Below are 14,920 nucleotides of genomic sequence, written 5' to 3' on the forward strand. Positions count from 1 at the left end.
TGAGGGTTGGTTTCATGAAAAAAAAAATAAAATTGATAAACCTTTGGTACATTTGACTTTTTAAAAAAGAAGAAAACCAAATTATCAACATCAAAAAAGAAAAGGGTGAACTCATCTCCAATGAGAAGGAAATTAAAACAATAATTAGAAACTACTTTGCCCAACTGTATGCCCATAAATATGACAATCTAAGTGAGATGGATGAATATCTTTAATGTATATAGATTGGCCTGATTAACAGAAGAGGAAGTTAAATGCTTAAATAATCCCATCTGAGAAAAAAAAAAAAATTGAACAAACCATCAAAGAGCTCCATAGGAAAAAATTTCCAGGGTCAGATGGATTTACAAATGAATTCTATCAAACATTTAAAGAACTGTTAATTCTGATACTAAATAGAATATTTTGAAAATTGCTGAAGGAGTCCAATCAAGTTATTTTTATAATACAAATATGGTTCTGACACCTAAACCAGGAAGAACCAAACCAGAGAAAGAAAATTATAAACGAATTTCTGTCAAGAATATAGATGCAAAAATGTTAAATAACATATTAGCAAAAAGAATACAGCAAGTTATCATGAGAATAATACATTATGATCAGGTAGGATTTATAGTAGGAATGCAGGGCTGATTCAATATTAGAAAAACTATCGGGGGGGGGCGGAGCCAAGATGGCGGAGTGAAAGCAACGACTCACCTAAGCTCCTGGAAAAACTCCTCTGGATATATCTGGGGGGAGAGTCTGACCAGACTTTGGAGGTGTAGAATCCAGTGGGAGACGGACTTTGACAGATTCGGAGCCCAGGCTGGACTGGAAGGTCCACGGGAGGGATCTGTTCCGCGGGGGTAAGACCCCGGCGCACAGAGCAGCGCGGTCGGCACGGCAGGGCGGAGGGGACCAGAGGAGCCCGAGAGTGGCGGGCAAGACCAGCGGAGCAGGAGATAAGCCAGGCCGAGCCGGTGAGAGCCGCTGAGTGCCAGACATCAGCGCAGCAGTCCTTGAAATCTTCAGCCTGAAGACGGACTTCGGTGGGTCACTACTTGAACTTCCAGGAACTGGGATGGCAGAGTGATCAGTAAGTGCTCTCTCCTCCCCCCTGATGACCCTGAGGGAACCATAAAATTCTTCCCCAGATTAATCCTGGATCAGCAGGAAGAGCAGAAGGGGGCGGGTGGTCTCATAACACCAGAGGCTGGAGAGGTGGCAAAGGGGAATTCTTCCTACCGTGGTGGAGGCTATCTGGAGGGACAGACGACCCAGGGCAGAAAAAAATTCGCACTGAGACCCAAGCAAGCCTCAGCCCGGGAGATGAGCCCCAGGAGGGGAGGGAACACGCATTAGCCTCTAGGCGTGCCCCAGCCCTCCAGGGGAAAGGGAAGACAATAGGGAAGCTGGGATCAGCATCCCCGGACCTTGCCTTTGCCTCAGGCCAGCTGAGGAGATATCCTGAGACCAGACCACACCTCCCACACACCTATCAAGTTAAACCCAGGGTTGATCTGGGAAACAAACAAAAAAAAAAAAAGCCTGCTTTTAGCCTAGACAAACATCAACTCAACTTAAAAGATCTGTATCTTCTGACTGAAAGAACCAAAAGCTACAACACTCAGCCAACATCATGAATCGGAAAAAGCAGACGAAAAGTGAAAAAACCATAGAATCTTTCTATGGGGATAAGGACCAAAACACAAACACCAAAGAGGTCAGAGCTGAGACTGTACTTCCATCTGAAACCTCAGATGGGACTATGAATTTCTCGCAAGCACAACTAGATTACCTGGAACGTCTGAAGAAGGATATAAAAGAAAAACTGGCCAATGATTTTAAAACCATAAAAAAAGAATTCACTGATGAGAACATCAATCTGAAAAAGAAAATTGAAGAAATGGAAAAGGAAGTTCAAAAATTAACTGGAGAGAATAATTCCCTAAAAGGAAGAGTTAATCAAACGGAAAAGGAAACTCAAAACCTAATAGGGAAAATTGATCAGATGGAAAAGGAAACCCAAAACCTAACTGGGAAAATTGGTCGAATGGAAAAAGAAGTACAAAAATTAAATGGAGAAAATAGCTCCTTAAAGGGAAAAATTGGCCAGATGGAAAAGGAGATGCGAAAGCTAACTGAAGAAAACAATACGATCAAGATTAGAATTGGGCAAGTAGAAACTAATGACTCAATGAGGCAACAAGAATCAGTCAAACAAAATCTAAAGAACGAAAAGATAGAAGAAAATCTAAAATATTTAATTGGAAAAACAACTGACCTGGAAAATAGATCCAGGAGAGAAAATCTAAGAATTATTGGCCTGCCAGAAACCCATGATGAAGAAAAGAGTCTGGACAATATCTTCCAGGAAATCATCAAGGAAAACTGCCCAGAAGTACTAGACTCAGAGGGCAAAATAGTCATCGAAAGAATCCACCGTTCCCCACCGGAAAGGGATCCCAAACTCAAAACCCCAAGAAATATAGTTGCCAAATTCCAGAGCTATCAAGTGAAGGAGAAAATACTACAAGCAGCCAGAAAGAAACAATTTAAATATCAAGGTCACACAGTCAGGATCACACAGGACCTTGCAGCTTCTACATTAAAAGATCGAAAGAATTGGAACCCAATATTCCGTAAGGCAAAGGAGTTGGGACTCCAACCGAGGATCAACTACCCAGCAAAGTTCAGCATAACATTTCAGGCAAGGAGAAAGTCATTCAACGAAATAAGGGATTTCCAGAGCTTCCTGACCAAAACACCAGAACTCAATAGACAATTTGATCTTCAAATGCAGGTCTCCAGAGAATCATAAAAAGGTAAACAGAGGGGAAAAAACAAAAACAAAAACTTGCAACTCAATTAGGGCAATCTGTTTACCTCCCTGTAAGGGAAGATGATACCTGTTAATCTTGAGAACTGTGCAGCTATTATGATAAAAGGGATATATGTAGAGGGAACGGGCATAAAGTAAATGATGTCATGGCAAAAATATGATTTAAGTATGAGAAGGGAATGTAATAGGAGGTGTGGAAAGGGGGAAGCAGAAAATGGCAAATTATATCACAGGAAGAAGTACAAAACTATAGTAGAGGGAAGGAGGGGAGGGAGATGAGCATTGTTTGAGAGGTACTCTCATCTGATTTGTTCAAAGGAGGGAACAATAATCTTAAGTAGATAAGCCTAACTAGCTCTATAGGTAGTAGGAGGGGAAGGGGGAAGAAAGGGGAGGGTGGCTAAAAGGGAGGAAAGAAGCAATAAGAGTAAAGGGGACTAAAAGGGAGGGGGGCTAAAAGAAGGAGGGGAAGGCTGCAGGAGGAGGGGGAGAAAAGGAATACTATTGAGGAGGGGAAGGGAGACGGGAGAGTTAAAAGCACAAATGGTGGGAAAGAGGGTGGAGGGAAATACACAGATTGCAATCATAACTGTGAATGTGAATGGGATGAACTCTCCCATAAAACGGAGACGGATAGCAGAATGGATTAAAAGCCATAATCCAACAATATGCTGCTTACAAGAAACACATTTGAAACGGGGGGATACACATAGGATAAAGGTCAAAGGATGGAGCAGAATATATTGTGCTTCAGCTCATGTAAGAAAGGCAGGAGTAGCAATCCTAATCTCAGACAAAGCGAAAGCAGAAATAGATCTAATCAAAAGGGATAAGGATGGAAACTATATCCTGCTAAAAGGCACCATAGACAATGAAGCAATATCATTACTAAACATGTATGCTCCAAGTGGTACAGCATCCAGATTCTTAGAGGAGAGGTTGGGGGAGTTGAAGGAAGAAATTGATAGCAAAACTATACTAGTGGGGGACCTCAACCTCCCCCTCTCTGAACTAGATAAATCCAACCTTAAAATAAACAAGAAAGAGGTTAAGGAGGTAAATAAAACTCTGGATAAGGTAGATATGATAGATCTTTGGCGAAAATTAAATGGGAATAGAAAGGAATATACCTTTTTCTCAGCGGTACATGGAACATTTACAAAAATTGACCATGTACTAGGACATAAAAATCTCACAATCCAGTGCAGAAAGGTAGAGATAATCAATGCATCCTTTTCAGATCATAATGCATTAAAAATTACATGTAATAAAAGGCCATGGAAAGAGAAACCAAAAATCAATTGGAAACTAAATAATCTAATTCTAAAGAAGGATTGGGTTAAAGAAGAAATCATAGAAACAATCAACAACTTCATTCAAGAGAATGACAATAGTGAGACAACGTACCAAAACTTATGGGACACTGCAAAAGCAGTTATTAGGGGAAGTTTTATATCTCTGAATGCTTACATAAATAAAATAGAGAAAGAGGAGATCAATGACTTAGGCTTGCAGTTGAAAAAGCTAGAAAAAGAACAAATTGAAAATCCCCAAGTAAATACTAAATTAGAAATACTGAAAACCAAAGGAGAGATTAATAAAATTGAAATAAAGAAAACTATTGAATTAATAAATAAAACCAATAGTTGGTTTTATGAAAAAACTAATAAAATTGATAAACCTTTGGTTAATCTGATCAAAAAAAAGAAAGAAGAAAACCAAATTACTAACATTAAAAATGAAAGGGGTGAACTCACCTCCAATGAGGAGGAAATTAAAACAATAATTAGAAACTACTTTGCCCAACTTTATGCCCACAAATTCGACAATCTAAACGAGATGGATGAATATTTTAAAAAATACAAATTGCCCAGATTAACAGAAGAGGAAGTTGAATACTTAAACAACCCCATCTCAGAAAAAGAAATTGAACAAGCCATCAATGAACTCCCTAGGAAAAAATCTCCAGGGCCAGATGGATTCACAAGTGAATTCTATCAAACATTTAAAGAACAGTTAATTCCAATACTACATACACTATTCTTGAAAATTGGGGAAGGAGGAGTCCTCCCAAATTCTTTCTATGATACAAATATGGTTTTGATACCCAAACCAGGAAGAGACAAAACAGAGAAATAAAATTATAGACCAATTTCCCTAATGAATATAGATGCAAAAATTTTAAATAAGATTTTAGCAAAACGAATACAGCATCTTATCACGAGATTAATACATTATGATCAGGTAGGATTCATACCAGGACTACAGGGCTGGTTCAATATTAGGAAAACTATTAGCATTATCGATCACATCAACAACAAAGCTAACAAAAACCACATGATTATCTCAATAGATGCAGAAAAAGCTTTTGACAAAATACAACATCCATTCCTACTAAAAACATTGGAGAACATAGGAATAAAGGGAACTTTCCATAAAATAATAAGCAGTATCTATCTAAAACCTTCAGCAAGCATTATATGCAATGGGGATAAGCTAGATGCATTCCCAATAAGATCAGGGGTGAAACAAGGTTGTCCATTATCACCACTATTATTCAATATGGTACTAGAAATGTTAGCTGTAGCAATTAGACAAGATAAAGATATTCAAGGAATTAGAATAGCCAAAGAAGAAACTAAGTTATCACTCTTTGCAGATGATATGATGATTTACCTAGAGAATCCCAGAGATTCAAGTAAAAAATTACTTGAATTAATAAACAACTTTGGCAAAGTTGCAGGGTACAAAATAAACCCACACAAATCCTCTGCATTCCTATATATTAGCAACAAAGTTCAACAGCAAGAGATAGAAAGAGAAATCCCATTTAAAGTTAGGGTAGACAGTATAAAATACTTAGGAGTCTACCTGCCAAAACAAACCCAGGGACTATATGAACACAATTACAAGACACTTTTTGCACAAATAAAGTCAGATTTAAGTAAGTGGAAAAACATTAGTTGCTCATGGGTAGGCCGTGCTAATATAATAAAAATGACAATTCTACCCAAATTAATATACTTATTTAGTGCCATACCAATTAAACTATCAGACAATTACTTTCTAGAGCTGGATAAAATAATATCAAAATTCATTTGGAAAAACAAAAGGTCCAGAATATCAAAGGGACTAATGAAAAGAAATGCTTGGGAAGGTGGCCTAGCGCTACCAGACCTTAAACTGTACTATAAAGCAGCAATTATCAAAACCACTTGGTATTGGCTAAGAAACAGAGAGGTAGACAAGTGGAATAGACTTGGCACTCAAGATGCAGTAGGCAAGGAATATAGCAACCTTCTATTTGATAAACCCAAGGACCCCAGCTTCTGGGATAAGAACTCATTGTTTGACAAAAATTGCTGGGAAAACTGGATAACAGTGTGGCGGAAATTAGGCATAGACCCATACCTGACACCGTACACAAGAATAAAGTCCAAATGGGTACATGATTTAGGTATAAAGATTGATACCATGAATAAACTGGAGAAGCAAGGAATAGTGTATTTATCAGATCTATGGAGAAGGGAAGAATTCTTTACTAAAGGAGAGATAGAATGCATTATGTAATGCAAAATGGATAACTTTGAGTACATTAAACTGAGAAGTTTTTGCACAACCAAACCCAATGCAACCAAAATCCGGAGGGATGTAGTAAATTGGGAAAAAATTTTTACAGCTAAGCTCGGGGATAAAGGCCTCATTTCTAGAATATATAGAGAACTGACCCAAATGTATAATCATACAAGTCATTCCCCAATTGATAAATGGTCAAAGGATATGAACAGGCAATTTTCAGAGGAAGAAATTAAAGCTATCTATAATCATATGAAAAAATGCTCTAAATCACTATTGGTTAGAGAGATGCAAATCAAAACAACTCTGAGGTACCACATCACACCTATAAGATTGGCAAACATGACAGAACAAGAAAATGATAAATGCTGGAGAGGATGTGGGAGAGTTGGAACACTAATTCATTGTTGGTGGAGCTGCAAGCGCATCCAACCATTCTGGAGAGCAATTTGGAACTATGCCCAAAGGGCTAAAAAAATGTGCATACCCTTTGACCCAGCAATATCACTACTAGGACTGTATCCCCAAGAGATCATAAAAATGGGAAAGGGTCCCACATGTACAAAAATATTTATAGCAGCACTCTTTGTAGTTGCCAAAAACTGGAAGTCAAGGGGATGTCCATCAATTGGGGAATGGCTGAATAAATTATGGTATATGAATGTAGTGGAGTACTATTGTGCCATAAGAAATGATGAACAAGAAGACTTCAGAGAGGCCTGGAAGGACTTATATGACCTGATGCTGAGTGAAAGGAGCAGAACCAGGAGAACTTTATGCACAGCAACAACCACAGTGTGTGAGAGCTTTTTCTGGTAGACTTAGATTTTTGTAATAACACAAGAACTTTTGAAAAAAAAAAAAATCCCAATGGTGGACCTCAAGGCAAAATGCCTTCCACACTCAGAGAGAGAAATATGGAAGTCACTCACATAAAGTAGCAGATCATGTTTGTGTATGTGTATCTGTTTGTGTATCATGTTCTGATTTGTTATACGGATTCTTTCATTTATCTTAGTCTGACTACATAGCATGACTATAGTGAAAATATACTCAATAGGAAAGTATATGTGGAATCTATACAGAATTGTATGCAGTCTTGGGGAGGGAGGGAGGTAGTGGGGGGTGGGTGGGGAGGGATAAAATCGCAATTGTATGGCAGTGATTGTTAAACATTAAAAAAATAAAAAAATTAAAAAAAAAAAAAAGAACAAAAAAAAAAAAAAAAAGAAAAACTATTGGCATTACTGATCATATCAACAACAAAACTAACAGAAACCCTATGATTTTCTCAATAGAGGTAGAAAAAGCTTTTGACAAAATATAACACCCATTTCTATTGAAAGCACTGGAAAGCATAGGAATAAATGGAGCCTTCCTTATAATAATAAGCACTCTCTACATAAAGATGTCAGCAACACTATATGCAATGAGGATAAGCTAAATGCATTACCAGTAAAATCAGAGGTGAAACAAGGATGTCCATTACCACCATTGTCATTCATTATAAAATGTTAGCTTTATCAATAAGAGAAGAGAAACTGAAGGAATTAGAACAGGCAAAAAAGAAACTGTTATCATTCTTTGCAAATGAAATGATATATTTAGAGAATCACAGAGAATCAAGTAAAAAGCTGTTTGAAATAATAAACAATTCTGGCAAAGTTGCAGGATACAAAATAAACCCATATAAATCATTTGCATTTCAATATGTTACTAACAAAGTCCAACAACAACAGAAACCCCATTTAAAGCTAAGGTACACACTATAAAATATCTGGGAGTCTACCTGTGAAAACAAACCCAGGGACTATACAACTACAATTACAAAACACTTTTTGCACAAATAAGGTCAGAATGCAAGTAATTGAAAAAAACATAAGTTGCTCATGGGTAGGCTGAGCTAATATAATGACAATTCTACCTAAATTAATTTACTTTTCAGTGTCATCCAATCAAAGTGCCAGAAAATTGTTTTCTAGAGCTAGAAAAAATACTATCAAAATTCATCTTGAAGAACAAAATGTCCAGAATATGAAGGGAATTAATGAACAGAAATGCTTGGGAAAGTGACCTACCCCTGCCAGATCTCAAATTGTATTATAAAGCATCAATCATTAAACCTACTTCGTACTGACTAAGAAATAGTGGTGTATATCAATGGAAGAGGTTAAGTACTAAAGACACAGTAACCAGTGAATATAGCAATTTACTTGATAAGCCCAAAGACTTTATCTTTTGGGATAAGAACTCAATTTTTGACAAAAACTGCTGGGAAAACTGGATAACAGTGTGGTGGAAACTGGGCATAGACCAATGTTGACAATGTACACAAGAATAAAGTCCAAATGGATACATAATCTGGGTATAAGGGCTGATAATATAAACAAATTAGGGGAGCAAGGAATAGTCTATTTTTCAGATTTATGGAGAATGGAGAATCTTTTGACCAAACAAGAGATAGAGAACATTATGAAGTACAAAGTCAATAATTTTGATTACATTACCTTGAAAATTTTTGAACACACAAACCCAATGCAACCAAGATTAACAAGGAAATTGAAAACTAGGAAAAAAATTTTGCAATTAGTGTCTGTGATAAAGGCTTCATTTCTAAAGTATGTAGAGAACTGAGTCAACTTTACAAGAAGGCAAGTCATTCCTCAATTCATAAATGGTCAATGGATATGAGCAGGCAATTTCAGAGGAATAATATAAAGTTATCTGTAATCATATGGAAAATGCTCTAAATCATTATTAATTAGAAAAATACAAATCAAAACAACTCTGAGGTACCACATCACACCTATCAGAATGGCTAACATGACAAAGCAGGAAGATGATAAATACTGGAGAAGATGTGTGAGAGTTGAAACACTAATTCATTGTTAGTGAAGCTGTGAGCTGATCCTAACATTCTGGAGAGTAATTTGGAACGATGCCCAAAGGGCTACAAAACTGTGTCTACTCTTTGCTCTAGCAATATCATTTCTAGGACTGTATCCCAAAGTGGTCAGAAAAATGGGAAAGGGTCCTGTATGTACAAAAATATTTATAGCAGCTCTCTTTGTGGTGGCCAAGAACTGGAAATCAAGGGGATGCCCATCAATTGGGGAATGACTGAACAAGTTGTGGTATATGAATATAGTGGAATACAATTGCCGTATAAGAAATGATGAACAGGAAGCATACAGACAGGCCTGGAGGGATGTTTTATGAACTGATGCTGAGTGAAATGAGCAGAACCAGGAGAACATTGTACATGGTAACAATCACAGTGAGTGAGAAATTTTTCTGGTAGACTTAACCCTTTACAGCAATGCCAGGACTTAAAATATTCAAAAGGGACTCTTGAGGCAAAATGCCATCAACATCGAGAGAAAGAACTATGGAAGTGGAACACCGAATGAAGCAGAATATTTTCTCCTGTGTTATGTTTTGGTTTAGTTTGTTTTTTTTTCTCATGATCTTCCCCATTCATTTTAATTCCTCCGTGCAACATGACTAATGAGAAGATGTGCTTAATAAGAATGTATGTACAGAAACCACATAACATTGTATGCCATCTCTGGAAAGGAGGGGTAAGGAAGGGGTAGAAAATCTAAGACTTATGGAAGTGACTGTAGAAAACTAAAAACCAATAAATTAAAAAATATATATAATACTTAAAACAGAAATATTGCAAAAATATTACAGCAACTTATTACAAGAATAATACTCTATGACCAGGTAGGATTCATATGAGGAATGTGGGGCTGGTTCAATATTAGGAAAATTATCAGCATAATTGACACTGATAAATCTAAATGAAATAATTTGATTTTCTCAATAGATGCACAAAAAGCTTTTGACAAAGTATAGCACTCATTCCTACTAAAAACACTAGAGAGCATAAGAATAAATGGAGTCTTTCTTAAAATGATGAGTAATATTCCTTTAAAACCATCAATAGACATGTATAATGAGGATATGCTAGCAACCTTTCCAGTAAGAACAGGGGTGAAACAAGGATGTAAATTATAATAGTATAATATATAAAGATGCAATTATAAATATAATTATAATTTATGTTATATAGTATATTATATAATTATACAAAGATACTTATATAATCAATATAATTATAAATTATAATATGTAAGGATGTAAAATATAATAGAACTGATATTCAATATGGTACTAGAAATATTTGCTTTAATAATAAGAGAAGAAAAAATAATTGAAGGAATTAGAATAGGCAAAGAAGAAAAAAAGCCATCACTCTTAGCAGATGATATGATTATATAATTAGAGAATCCTATATAATTAAGCAAAAAAAAAACCCTACTAGAATTAATAAACAACTTTAGAAAGTTGCAGAATATAAAATAAACCCAAATAAATCATTGATATTTCTATATATTATTAACAACCCCTAATGGCAAAAGAGAGAAAGAGAAATTCTATTTAAATTTACTGTAGGCATTATAAAATATTTTGGAGTCTGCCTGCCAAAATAAATCCAGGAACTATATGAACAAAATTACAAAATGCTTTCCACAAAAATAAAATCAGATCTAAGTAATGGGGCTAAAAATCACTTGCTTATGGGTAGGCCAAGCTAATATAATAAAAAAGACAATTTTACCTAAATTAATTTCATTATTCAGTGCCATACCAATCAAACTGCAAAAAAAAAGAAAAAATAGATTTAGAGCTAGAAAAAATAGTAAATAAAATTAGTCTGGCAAGAACAAAAGGTCCGTAATATCAAGGGGAATTAATGAAAAGAAATGTAATGGAAGGTGCCATATAAGATCTTAAATTGTTAGCAGCAATTATCAGTAGTACATGGTTTTGACTAAGAAATAAAGTGGTAGATCAGTGGAATAGGTTAGGTACACAAGACACATTATTCATCAACTGTAGCAATCTATTATTTGATAAACTCAAAGACTCCAGCTTCTGGGAAAAGAACTCATTATTTGACAAAAGCTTCTGGGAAACTTGGAAAACAGTATCACAGAAAGTAGGCATAGACCAGCATCTTACAAAGTATATCACAATAAAGTCAAAATGGGTCGACAGTTTAGACATAAATGGTAATAAGGGCAATTAGGTGATGCAGTAGACAGAGCACCAGTGCAGGAGTCTGGAGGACCTGAGTTCAAATCTCACCTCAGTCACTTGATATTTCTAGCTATGTGACCTTGGGCAAGTCACTTAACTCTAGCTGCTTCATCCTGTGTTATCTCCAGTCATCCTAAAGAATATCTGGTCAGTAGATTCAGATAGCTCTGGAGGAGAAGTAAGACTGGTGACCTACACAGCCCTCCCTCACTCAGAACAAAGTGCAAGTCATGTCATTATTTCTCTGATGGCATGGTCTTCTTCAGCAATGAAGGATGAACACACACAGATAGTGATACCCTAAACTAATTAAGTGAGCAAGGAGTAGTTTACCTGTCAGATTTATGGAGGACAGGAAAATTTGTGACCAAACAAGAGACAGAGAACATTATAAAATGCAAAATGAATAATTTTGATTACATTAAATTGAAAAGATTTTGCACAAACAAAGGCAAAGCAACCAAGATTGGGAGGGAAGCAGAAAACTGGGAAAGAATTTTTATAACCAATGTCCCTGATAAAACCTTCATTTCTGAAGTCTATAGAAAATGGAATCAAATTTATAAAACTACAAGTCATCGCCCAATTGATAAATGGTCAAAATGTAGGAACAGACAGTATTCAGATGAAAAAATTAAAGCTTTGTATAGTCCTACAAAAATTCTCTAAATCACTATTGCTTAGAAAAAGGCAAATCAAAACAACTTTGAGGTACCACATCACACCCATTGGAGTTGCTAACATGAAAAAACAGCAAAATGATAAATGTTGGAGAAGATTTGGGGAAATTGGAACACTAATGCATTGTTGGTGGAGTTGTGAATTGATCCAACAGTTTTGGGAGACTGTAATAGTAATTTAAATGGGAAGATCTTTCCCATTCATTAATAGGCCCATGTGTCCTGTCTGGGTCACATGGTATTTGAGTCACATGGAGCCTGCAGTGGGAGGAGTTTGCTGAACAGGTGGACAAGGAAGGGTGGAGCAGAAAGGGTGCAACAAGAAGATGAGAGGAAATATGGTAATAGAGCAATCAAAGCTAGGAAGGATGAAGCCAAGCAGGCTGCTGGCTAGCATGAGTGAAAAAGATTGTTTGTGATTAAGACAGCCTGTTTGTGATTTGTTTAATGGATCTAGTTTGTGGGAAGCCTAGCAGGGGGATGGCTATAGTGCATAGATATTTGGAACTATGATGGATTTGGCTTTCTGCTATTTAAATAAATGTTTTGGTTCTATCTTCCATATAGAGAGTCTGTTGTAGTTTGTGAATCAGAATTGTGCCGGAATGTTCATGGAAGCTGTAGGTACTGTGAATATTTCATTGGAGTCACAGAGGGCAATTTAGAACTATGCCTAAAAGGCTATAAAATGTACATACCCTTTAACTCAGCAATATCATTTCTAGGACTGTATCCCAAGATCATACAAATGTGAAAAGGACCCACGTATACAAAAATATTTATAGCAGCTTTTTCTGTGGTGGCAAAGAATTGGAAATTGAAGACATGCCCATCAGGAGGGGAATGACTGAATAAGCTGTGGTGTATGAATGTAATAAAATACTGCTGTACTATAAGAAATGGTGAGTGGGTGGACTTCAGAAAAACCTTGAAAGACTTCCATGAACTATGAAGTGAACAGAACCAGGGAAACATTTTACACAGTAATAGTCACAATGTGTGATGACTAATTTTGATAGATTTATCTGTTTTTAGTAATGCAACAATCCCAGACAATCCTAATGGATTCATGATGGAAAAGGCTCTCCACATCCAGAAAAAGAACTAAGGAATACAGATTGAAGCATATTATTTGCTCTCTCTCTTTCTTTTTGTTTTTGTTTCTTCTTTCTTGTATTTTCTCCCAGTAGCTCTAATTCTTCTTTACAACATGGCTAATTTCAATATGAATGTATATGTAGATATGTAGAGTCTGTATCAAATTACATGCTTTCTTGGAGTAGGGTTAGAGGAGATGGGGAAATATCTGGAACTCGAAATCTTATGGAAGTGAATGTTGAATGTTGAAAACTAAATGTATATACACACCCACACATATATACATATATACAGACACAAATGCACATACATACATAAATGTGTGAATATATATGAATATGTATATATGTATGCATATACATGTATATACATATATATATATATATATATATATATATATATATATATATATATATATATATATATATATATATATATATATATATATATATATATATGAATATATAGCTGCCAAATCCCATTGTTGCTTCATTTCAGTCAGAAGATCATCCTGTGATGTGGGCAATCTGTGTACAGGGTCATGACTGCAGCTCCCAGTGTATCCCTGCACTCCCCCTGTCTCACTGCCATGTCACTTGTCTGTTGTCACAGTATATTGAGTTTTATTAAAATGGTAAAATAGTAGGGGCAATGTCTTGCTTTCAACATAAATTTGATTTAACTGAGGTGTAGTTGCTCTAAGTCATTAGCCTCTCTTCTAGAGTTATTGGAGTCCAGTGGCAAGGCAAAGTCTGGATGATTACTGATGGCTTGGGATGCAGTGAATGACACCTTCAATGTCTAACCAAGCTCTAAGCACTCTGCAGGATCTGCTTCAGCTCCCTTCATGACCATTGGAACAAAGTATTTTCATCCTCCCATCCCATTGGAGGCAGTCTTAATATGCTTGGGGTAGACATCTGCTAACTCAGCAATGGATTTGAGACCCTTTGGTTACCTTCTACCTGGTTTAGCCTTTCTGGGCACATTTTTACTGGGGTGTGGTCACTTCACATCCTGAAACTCCTTGGAACCACAAGTGAAAGTTGGGTGAATCATGTGGACCTCAAAGGTGGAAAGCAGCCTTGAAAATGACTCAGCAACCCTCACACCAGAGGCACTGTTCTCCCTGAACATACCTCACACCCTGCCTGCACAAAGTAAGTGCTGTATAAATGTTTATTCTCTTCCTCTGTCTTCCTTCTTCTCATATGTGCCTATATTTGTGTATGTCTCTATGTACATATGTATGTATATAGATAGAGAGGTCAATTAGAAAGCTATTTTAAAAAGACGAAGCCAGAGATAATTAGAATCTTGACCAAGGTGGCAGCTGTGTGAATTGAAAGAGGGCTTAAATTTTGTTTTAGAACTGACAAGATTTAGTAATCTACTATATAGAGGTAGAGTAAGGGAGACTGAGAAATCAAAGAGCACACTGAATTTGTGATAGCCTAGGTAACTGAATGCATGGTTGCACTTTCCCCTGGATATACTCCAGTTGTGAGTCATCCCACAATAAACACAATAATACAAATGTGGCCCAGCCAGCACAAATTTCAATGAAATCATTACCTTCCTTTGTCTGGGTAGGAAGCCTTTTTTAATGCAGCTTAATATTATATTTGCCTTT

This window comes from Notamacropus eugenii, chromosome 1, assembly GCF_028372415.1.
Source record: "Notamacropus eugenii isolate mMacEug1 chromosome 1, mMacEug1.pri_v2, whole genome shotgun sequence".
In the NCBI taxonomy this organism is placed as follows: domain Eukaryota; kingdom Metazoa; phylum Chordata; class Mammalia; order Diprotodontia; family Macropodidae; genus Notamacropus; species Notamacropus eugenii.